Source organism: Canis aureus, chromosome 37 (assembly GCF_053574225.1).
Source record: "Canis aureus isolate CA01 chromosome 37, VMU_Caureus_v.1.0, whole genome shotgun sequence".
Taxonomy (NCBI): Eukaryota; Metazoa; Chordata; class Mammalia; order Carnivora; family Canidae; genus Canis; species Canis aureus.
The window spans coordinates 6,578,250-6,587,895 of record NC_135647.1 but is presented as its reverse complement, the minus strand read 5'-3'; positions in this window follow the sequence as shown (position 1 = coordinate 6,587,895).

Sequence of the window (9,646 nt, the reverse complement as noted above, 5' to 3'; positions counted from 1 at the left end):
TGGCTCAGATGGTGATCTCGGGGTCCTGGGATCAAGTCCCATATTGGGCTCCCTGCAGGGAGCCTACTTCTCCCTCTACCTATGTCTCTGCCTCTCTCTGTGTGTCTCTCATGAATAAATAAATAAAATTTTTTAAAAAGAGAAAGAAATAAAAAATAACTTGGAATACATGAAAATGGAAACATGGAAACACAACATACCAAAACTGATGAGATGCAGCAAAACAGTTCTAATACAGAAGTTTATAGCGATAAATGCCTACATTAAGAAAAAGATCTCAAATAAACAACCTGACTTTATACTTCAATGAACTAGAAAGAGAGGAACAAAACCCAAAGTTAGCAGAAGGAAGAAAATACAAAGAGCAGAAATGTGTGAGATAGGGACCATAGAAATCATAGAAAAGATCTACAAATTTAATAACTGGTTTCTTGTAAGGATAAACAGAACTGACAAAACTTTAGCTAGACTAACCATAAGGGAGTTACAATCTAGGAGTACAATCTTGGAGTTACAATCTAGGAATACAACAACAACAAAGAGGGGAAAAGAAAAGAAAGACAAATTCCTATCCTTTCTAAGGAGACCACTGGAGCCTCCAATCTCATGAGGAATAGTTGAGTGGACAGGTAACTTCCTGTATAGGGTGAGAAGTGCTTTCACAGGGAAATGACAGAGTGCTCCTTTTAATAGGGCTCTGGAATTGTCAAGGACAGCTGCTCAATTCTAGGTTGACACCTGAGAAGTTTACTACAGTGATTTTTATCAGATTTGCATATTTGGAAGATCACTACCAGAAGGAATAGGAAGAGATGGAGGGAGACAATACTGAAGGTAGCAGGTAGGAGGCCAGGGCAATGATCCAGGCCAGAGATGATGGCAGTGGGCACTGCACTAGTGGCCATAGGACTGGAGAAGTTTAACTGAGACAGGGAAGAGCTAGAGAGAATAAAAACTGAAGATATATCTAATCTATATCTATATCTATATCCCTGAAGATATCTGAAGATATTGTACCTGTAAAAGACCATATAAATCATATTGTAATGAGTTTTTAAAAACAAAGGTGAATATCAGGTTAAGAGAGGACTTATGGGTGAAAGAATGATTGTTAATAGAAAATGGAAGAGACTCTTAAAATGTTAATGGGAAAGTAAAAAAAAAAAATGTTAATGGGAAAGAGCAAACGAAGGGGATGGAGATGAAGGTGCAGGAGAAATGCTAGAAAGGCATGAAATCTCTAGAGAACAGACAGATTGAATCCAGAGATGGGGGTTGGAGGTGGGATGACCTCAGATGGACTTAGTTTCTTCTGTCACAAGTGGGAAGGAGAAACATGGTGGGTCCCGACCAAGGCTAATTTGTAAATTTGGTGACATGAAATTAGAAAGGTATCTGTGTATTTACTCTGTGAATTAAGAGTTGAAGAGAAAGGTGTGAGGGAGGGGAAATCGGTGATGCCACAGTTGTAAGGAGCTTGTGGATGGAATGACTCCTCTCTGGAGAGAACTGAGACTAAGATGGTGAGGTGAGCTGTGCACAGTGGCCCATGTGTAAACCCAGAGACTAAATAGTTGTACTTCCTCAAGACTGGGTTTGAAATGGGTGAACGAGAACGATGATGGGGCAAGAACGTTGCAAAGTGTGTAAGTGAAGACAACAGAAAATCTAAGCAGCATGGGGAAGAATTAAACAAGGGGAATGATTGATAGCAGACTCTCACAGGAATGGTGTTCTAGCTTCCACTCAGGGCATTCTATTTCCAGGGTTTGGGGTAAGGGGAGAGCATACTACAAGGGATATCTGTCACAAACAGGAGCCTGTGTAAATGGATGAAAGTTGACAGACATTGATTAATTTGCCAGAATAGAAAGATAAAGCAGGAGCTGGCTCAGAAACCCAGCATGAGGGAAGGAAAGCAGGGCAGCCATGACTGCAAAGTGACATGGCTGGGCCAGTGTCTAACGAGTGTATTCAGTGATCCCGGTCTGTCCGCTGCTCTGTCCCTCTGTTTTGGGTTGAATTGTGTCCTCCAAAAAGATACACTGAAGTCCTAACCCTTGGGTTCCTGTCAATGTGACCTAGTTTGGAAAAAGGATCTTTGTAGACATAATCAAGAAGAGGTCATTTGGGTGGGCCCTAGGCCAATATGACTGGTGTCTTGATAAAAAGAGAAGAGACATAGATAAAGACACACAAGAAGAACCCACGTGGCAATGGAGGCAGAGACTGGAGTGATGTCTATAAGCCAAGGGATGCTGAGGTTGGCTGGTGACACCAGAAGATAAAGGCATAGAATAGATTCTCTCCAAGAGCCTTCAGAGTATGGTCTTCTCTGACACCTTGATTACAGATTCCCAGCATCCAGGACCAGGAGAGAGAACAGATTTCTGTTGTTTAATCTGTTTGTGGTATTTTGTTACAGCAGCTCTAGGCAATGAATACACCTTCGTGCTTCTATATAACTTAGCCTGGGTCTGGGGTATATTCCTTCATGTCACAGGACACCGAGGGATGTCAGCCTGTCGTTGACAGGTCCTGGGACAATCCTCAATTTCTAAGTAGAAATTGGACATTTTCATTGTCATTAAGTATCGTTTTCAACTCTCATCCAGCAATCTGGTAATTCAGTGTACTGTTATTACCAAGCAAAGATGTCCAAAAGTTAAGTTCATCCAAAAGGAAGAGAACTTAAAAAAAAAAAAAAAAAAAAAAGCCAAAATGCCTTGCATGTAAATTTAGAAGTGTTAGGGTATTTTAAACTAGAGTCAATGCCAGAATACCTGACATTTACTATATTTTTACTTACAAAAAGAAGCCAGTGTACTTTTTTCTGGTGACAGTACGTGCCCATTTTGTGTACTGGAACTTTTTTCATTCATGGCAATGTTGACACACAGTGATTTAATGTTCCCATCTCGACTGATTGATTTGGCACAAATCTTTTTGTGCCAATGAATTAGAGATCTACGTGACACCTTTGTCTCTCTCTCTCTCTCTCTTTCTCTTTCTCTTTCTTTTTCTCACATACACGAAAATGTAACACTGTCTTCATATGAACAAATATTGAGAACACTAATTAAATCAATGAATTAATGAATGCCCCACAGATGTCCTCAAAAGTCTCAAAGCTATAGCACTTTTATTAACCAAAGACTTGAAAATTAGAGATTTTCTGTGACCTTCAGATTGTGTTAGGTTTTCAGCTTCACACAAATTATTTAAAACTTAAAGTAATAAACAGTTTGTATAAGTCAGGGAGGCAAACCCCCCTCAGGAGTTGGCGAGGTAATAAAAATAAAGTTGGCCAGATTGTATTCTTGGGGCGTACTTTGTTTACACATTAAACACACAGCTTCAGTTCCACCAAGAGATGTGTTTTCTCCCAGTTTTCTTGAAACACAAGGCCCTGCTCAGCCTACCTTTCATTTCCTCATCTTCGTAGAGGCTTAGCTTTAAAATTATTCGACCATTCTGTGAAATGTGCAAAGAGAAGCGCAAGCACCAGGCTCAAAGACCGCAGTGCCAACAAGAACACAGCGTGGGTGGTGGACATCCAGGCTTTATGTAGGGGGATCAGGCCTTCCTCGGCTCCAACCGGTTGTACCCAAGTAGGAGTGTGTGTCCACAGTTACTAGGCAGCCCCGTTTTAGAAGGGATTTTATATAAAATCTCCAGATTTTAAATGTTAGAACTAATTTCATCTTTTTGTACACACAGAATGGCCAAAACAGTGTGAGGCCAAGCAAAACATGTCTGAGAGCAGATTTAGCCAACAGGCTGCTCATTTACAACCTTCACTAAATGGTGCATGGGATTTGTGTGTGTGTGTGTGTGTGTGTGCGGTAAAATATACATAATATAAAATTTACCAATTTAACTATTTTTTCCATGTATGATTCAGAGGCATGAGGTACATTCCCAGCGTTGTGCAACTATCACCATCACCGGTTTCTCAAACATTTTCATCATCCCAAGCAGAAATTCTATACTCATTAATTTGTTGTGCATTTTTATTATCAACCTTAAAATGAAAAGAGCCTTAAAATGAAAATGACCCAAACAGTTACCAAATTTATTGTTTTTTTTTTTAAAAAAATGCTTCAAACTTCAGTTAGGCTAAGTGCCACCTTCTTCCAAGAACCATCCAGGAGTAAATCTTCTATCAGCTATTAAAGCCTCTCCAGAAATCCTTTATCTCGTCAACTCTCAGCCCCAACCGGCTTACATCATCCATCCTCCATGTGACCCAACTCTGGACCTCATTGTGCCCTTGGAAATGCTGCTCTGTGCCCAATCAACTTTCCTGTGCCTTCACCTCGGCTCTCTCTGCTCTCCACACCCCCTCCACCTCTCTGCCGCAGGGACACCTAAGGGCTGTCTGAGAACATCCCCTCCAACCCCCTGCATCAGCCTCTTAAGCAGAAACTGCTTATTCTCACCTCAGGTTTGGCGGCTGGGTCAGTGTTTGCCTACTTGCAGACATTGAACCTGCTTCCTCTTGTAAATATCCCCTCTCCTTTGAGACTCAGCCGAATCACCCTTCCCTCCTCATCACCGTCATCCACTGTCACTTCTCTTCATTCATTGGAGATTTCAACACCTGACTTCCAATCTTCCAGTCCACCTTAGCTTCTGTCATCATATTAGACATCAACATATATTGGATGACCCATCCAAGGTGCTGTGCTGCTAGTTGGCTGAACTCTCTACCTCAGCAACTTATAAAATCAGAAATCAGGGGCACCTGGGTGACTCAGTGGTTGAGCATCTGCTTTTGGATCAGGTCGTGATCCTGGGGTTCTGGGATCCAGTCCTGCATCAGGCTCCCCGTAGGGATCCTGCTCTCCCTCTGCCTGTGTCTCTGCTTCCCTCTTTCTGTGTCTCTCATGAATAAATAAGATCTTTAAAAAAAAAAAAAAAAGAAAGAAATCAGACATCCCATCATCTAATAAAATTATTTTGCTTCCAACTTATTCAATCCAACACCCTGCTCTTCTTCCATCTTATTAAGACTCCCAATCCACAACCCCTTGGCTTTCTCTTTGACCATCAGCCCCACTTGTCTTTACTTCTTTATGTACATAGATCCTTACAGTTACTCTCAGTGTGTAAAGTCCCTTGCAAATGCCATAGCAATTGACATGCTTCTTTCTCCTCTGTCAAACACTCCAAATCCCACTTAAGATGAACCCAACCATCCTTCTGCTCTCACACACAAACTGGAGAGAACACACAACTGAACTGATTGGTATGGACGAGAAGTCAATGCCTCCAACCTAAACACTGCTTGGCAACCTAATTATGTATCTCTAGGCAGCTCCGCTGATCACTCCCTAAATGATTATTTTGTACTTCTCTAACCCCAAATCTTTTTCTTCCTCATCTCCCCAAAACAGTCCATCACTACATTCTATCAATTTCACCCCCAGAATATATCACAAACTATTCACTTCTCTTTCTCTCTTCCTACCCAAACCATCATCATCACCTCTAGACTGGGTCACCATTGTAGTCTTCATATTGTGCCTGTTGTCTTAGGGCCCTCTCCATGAATTCTCCACAGAGAAGCTAGTGTGATGTTTTTAAAATGTTAACCAGAAAAAAAATTTTTTTAAATGTTAATCAGGTGGGGCACCTGCCTGGAGCATTTTGGTGGAGCACGTGACTCTTAAACTTGAGTTGTAAATTTGAGCCTCACATTGGGTATAGAGGTTACTTATTTTTTTAAAAAGATTTTATTTATTTATTCATGAGAGACACACACACACACAGAGAGAGAGAGAGAGAGGCAGAGACACAGGCAGAGGGAGAAGTAGGCTCTATCAGGGAGCCTGACGTGGGACTCGATCCCAGGTCCCCAGGATCAAGCCCTTAGCTGAAGGCGGCGCTAAACCGCTGAGCCACCAGGGCTGCCCATGGAGATTACTTTAAAAAGTTTTTTTTTAATTTTTATTTATTTATTTTAAAAGGTTTATTTATTTATTCATGAGAGACACAGAGACAGGCAGAGGGAGAAGCAGGTTCCCTGCAGGGAGCCCGATGTGGGATCTCAGATTCTGAGATCATGCCCTGAGTGAAGGCAGACGCTCAACCACTGAGCCACCCAGGTGTCCCCCCAATTTTTTTTTATATTTAAAAAAATGTTAATCAGGCCATGCCATTCACTTACTTAAAACCGGTTCATGACTTCCCACGGCATTTTTAATAAAATCTAAACTTCACATAACCCAGTATCTTGTGTGGTCTGGGCCCTACCCACCATTTCATTTTCATCTCTGCCACTTATTTGCTTGCTCATTGCATGCTAAGCATACTAGTTTCATGGACTAAACTCTCCTTTCTCCAGCCTTGGTACAATCTGCCACCTCTGCGTGATATGATCCCCCTGTCTCCCTCATATTCCTCACCATTCATGTAGATGAATTCTGTTAGTTCTTTTGGCCTCATATTTGATGACCCCATCTTGGAGAAGTCTGCTCAATCAACTCCATCTTTAAATTATGCCCTTTCTATTCCCTCTAACTTGCCAATTTCTTTTTCTTTACAACACTTCCATAGTTACTTATTTCATTGTGTACTTACTTGTTTCTGACTCTCACCAGACAGTTCCTTAGGGGCGAGGAACCATGTACAATTTGATTTTTCCTATATATTAGCTCCTGACATAGTACATATTATCTAATGAGTGTCCCAGAAGTATTTGTTAAACTAATGTTGAGTGAAAATTTACTCCTGATTCAATAGGAAATAAGGGAGAATGTATAGGAAAGAGAAATAGGTGGGAGAGATATTTTACAATTATTTTGGTATGGTTACTTGGCACCTCTTTTTGCCCTTACCAAAGCAAACAAAAAAGCACCTTTCAGTACTTCAGAAACAATCATACTGTGGTGCCTGGCTGGCTCAGTCAGTAGAGTGTGTGACTCTTGATCTCCAGGCTGTGAGTTCAAGTCCCATGTTGGGTGTAGAGGTTACTTGAAAAAAATTTTTTTGAAATCTTAAAAAAAAAAAAACAATCATACTATATTTGGGCTACAAAAGAGCTTACTACAATAACCCCATATTATAGAGGGAGTATTTGTATTTTGTGACTCATTTTAACTGTGGGGTGATATATTTGCTAATGTTTTAAAGCAGTTTTTGTAAATCAAGTTTATTAGAACACAGCCATGGTCATTTATTTACATAATGTCTGCATCTGCGTTTGCACTATAGCAGCAAAGAGTTTTAACAGAAACAATGGCCTGCAAGCCCAAAATATTTGCTATCTGGCCCTTTACAGATAATGTAAAGGGTCAGTTCTCTCACGGCCATTTCCAGTCAACCCTTCAATGACAGATAATCACCTTCCTCACTTCTATCACTTACTATTGTATTTGACTATTTATGAGCTTCATATAAATGGAATCATGCAGCACATACTCTTTTTTGATAACTTGTTTTGCTCAACATAATGTCTGTTCTTTTGTTTCTGTGTAGAATGCCATCAGATGAAAATTCCATAAGATACTTATTCATTCTCCTTTTAATGGTCATTTGGGTTGTTTCTAGGTTTGGGGTGTAAACATTCCCGTATGTGCCTTTGGGTTGAGATGGAGATATATATATATATATATATATCCTCATTTCTTTTGAGCATATATTTGAGGGTAAGTTTGCCGGACATATTAGTTTAGTAGTGGTGACAGTTTTCCATATTGGTTGTACCAGTGTACATGCTCACTAAACACATAAGAATTTCAGATGTTCCACATTTCTGTCAAAACTTGATATTGTTATTATTTAATTTTATTAATTTTTATTTAATTTTAACCCATTCTTGTGGGTGGATAGAATGATCTAATTCCCATTGTATTTTGTATTTCATACAATTAATGGCCATTTGCATAGCCTCTTGTGTGGTGGCTGTTCAAGTGTTTTGCCCATTTTTTAAATGGGGAAAAATATATATCCTTCATTGTAGTATCAATATCTTCTATCAGGATTTGAGTTTTCTTATGCCTAGATTTTTTGTGTCCTGTGTATAAAATCTTTGCCTACTCCAAGATCATAAAGATATCCTCCTATGTCTTCTCTACACATGTACAACTATGATATATAAAAAGTTATTATTTTTAAAGATTTTTATTTATTTATTCATGAGAGACACACAGAGAGAGAGGAAGAGACACAGGCAGAGGGAGAAGCAGGCTCCATGCAGGGAGCCCGACGTAGGACTCGATCCTGGGTCTCCAGGATCAGGCCCTGGGCTAAAGGCAGGCGCTCAACCACTGAGCCACCCGGGCTGCCCCCAAAGCTACTTTTTGTATATGGTGTGAGGTAGAGATCAAGGTTCATTTTTTTGCCATGTGGATATACAATTATCTTGGCATCATTTTTGATGCCAAATAAACCCACTATCCTTTCCCCCACAGAATTGCAGTGGTGTCTTTGCTAGGAATCAAGTAATTCCATAAGTGTGGGTCTATTTATGACTCTCTTTTCTGTTCATTTAGTCTATTATTTGCCTACTCAACACTTATACCACACTATGTTAATTACTGAAACTCTTAAAGTCTGGTATTATAATCAATTCTCCAGCTTTGTTTTTAGTCTTCTGGATTTTTTTGACCATTCGGTTCCTTTGCATTTCCATTTAATTTTATAACCTGCATGGCTATATACATTTCCCAGCCATCTTAAAGTAGAGCATATATGAAACCTTCTGTAAACCAAGCTGCCATAAAATCTAAGAATATCCCACACTTTGCAAAAGTTCCCATTAGGCCACTTTGCTTTTACAAAAGACCTAAATTGGTACCGTTTTGCTAACTAAAAGAAATCCAAAGAGGAGTTAACTTTTATGGAAAAAATCTATTGACATACTAATGTGGGTCTTTCATAAGAATTAAGTGGCCTAACGCAAACTTTTGGAAAATGGGGATTACCTGTGTCTGCATCAAATTTAGAATTAGCCTGGCTATCTCTACAAAATAAACAAAAAACTAGAATTTCATTTGAGATTGCATTTAATATATCAATCAATTTTTGAAGAATCAACATATTTACAATATTCAGTTCTCCAATCCAGAAATAAAATATACTTCTTAGCTTAGATCTTTTTAATTTTTCAGAAAATCTCCATAATTCTCAGGATAAAGGCTTTTCATTTCTTTCATTAGATTTCTTCCTACGTACTTTATGATTTTTAACACTATTATAAGTGGCATATCATTTACATTTTGTTTTATTTGTCATTAGTACATGGAAATACAACTGATTTTTGCATCCTTGGCTATATTGAACTCACCTATTAATTTTCATAGCTTGTAGATTATTCGAATTTTCTGTATACAACGTCATGTCATCTGTGAATCTTTTTTTCCTGATCCTTATATATTATGCTATTCCTTGTCTTATTATATTGGCCAGGATCTCCAATACAATGACTGAATAAAAGTGATGAAAATAGATATCCTTGTACTGTTTCCCACTGCAGTCAGGAAATGTTCAAAATTCTGTAATTTTACGGTTATCAGATTGAGAAAGTTCCCATCTATCCCTAGTTTGCTGAGAGTTTTTATCCTAACTGGATGCTTTATTTTGTCAAATGCTTTTCATTTTTAATATTTTATCTACTAAGATTATCATATGGGTTTTTTCC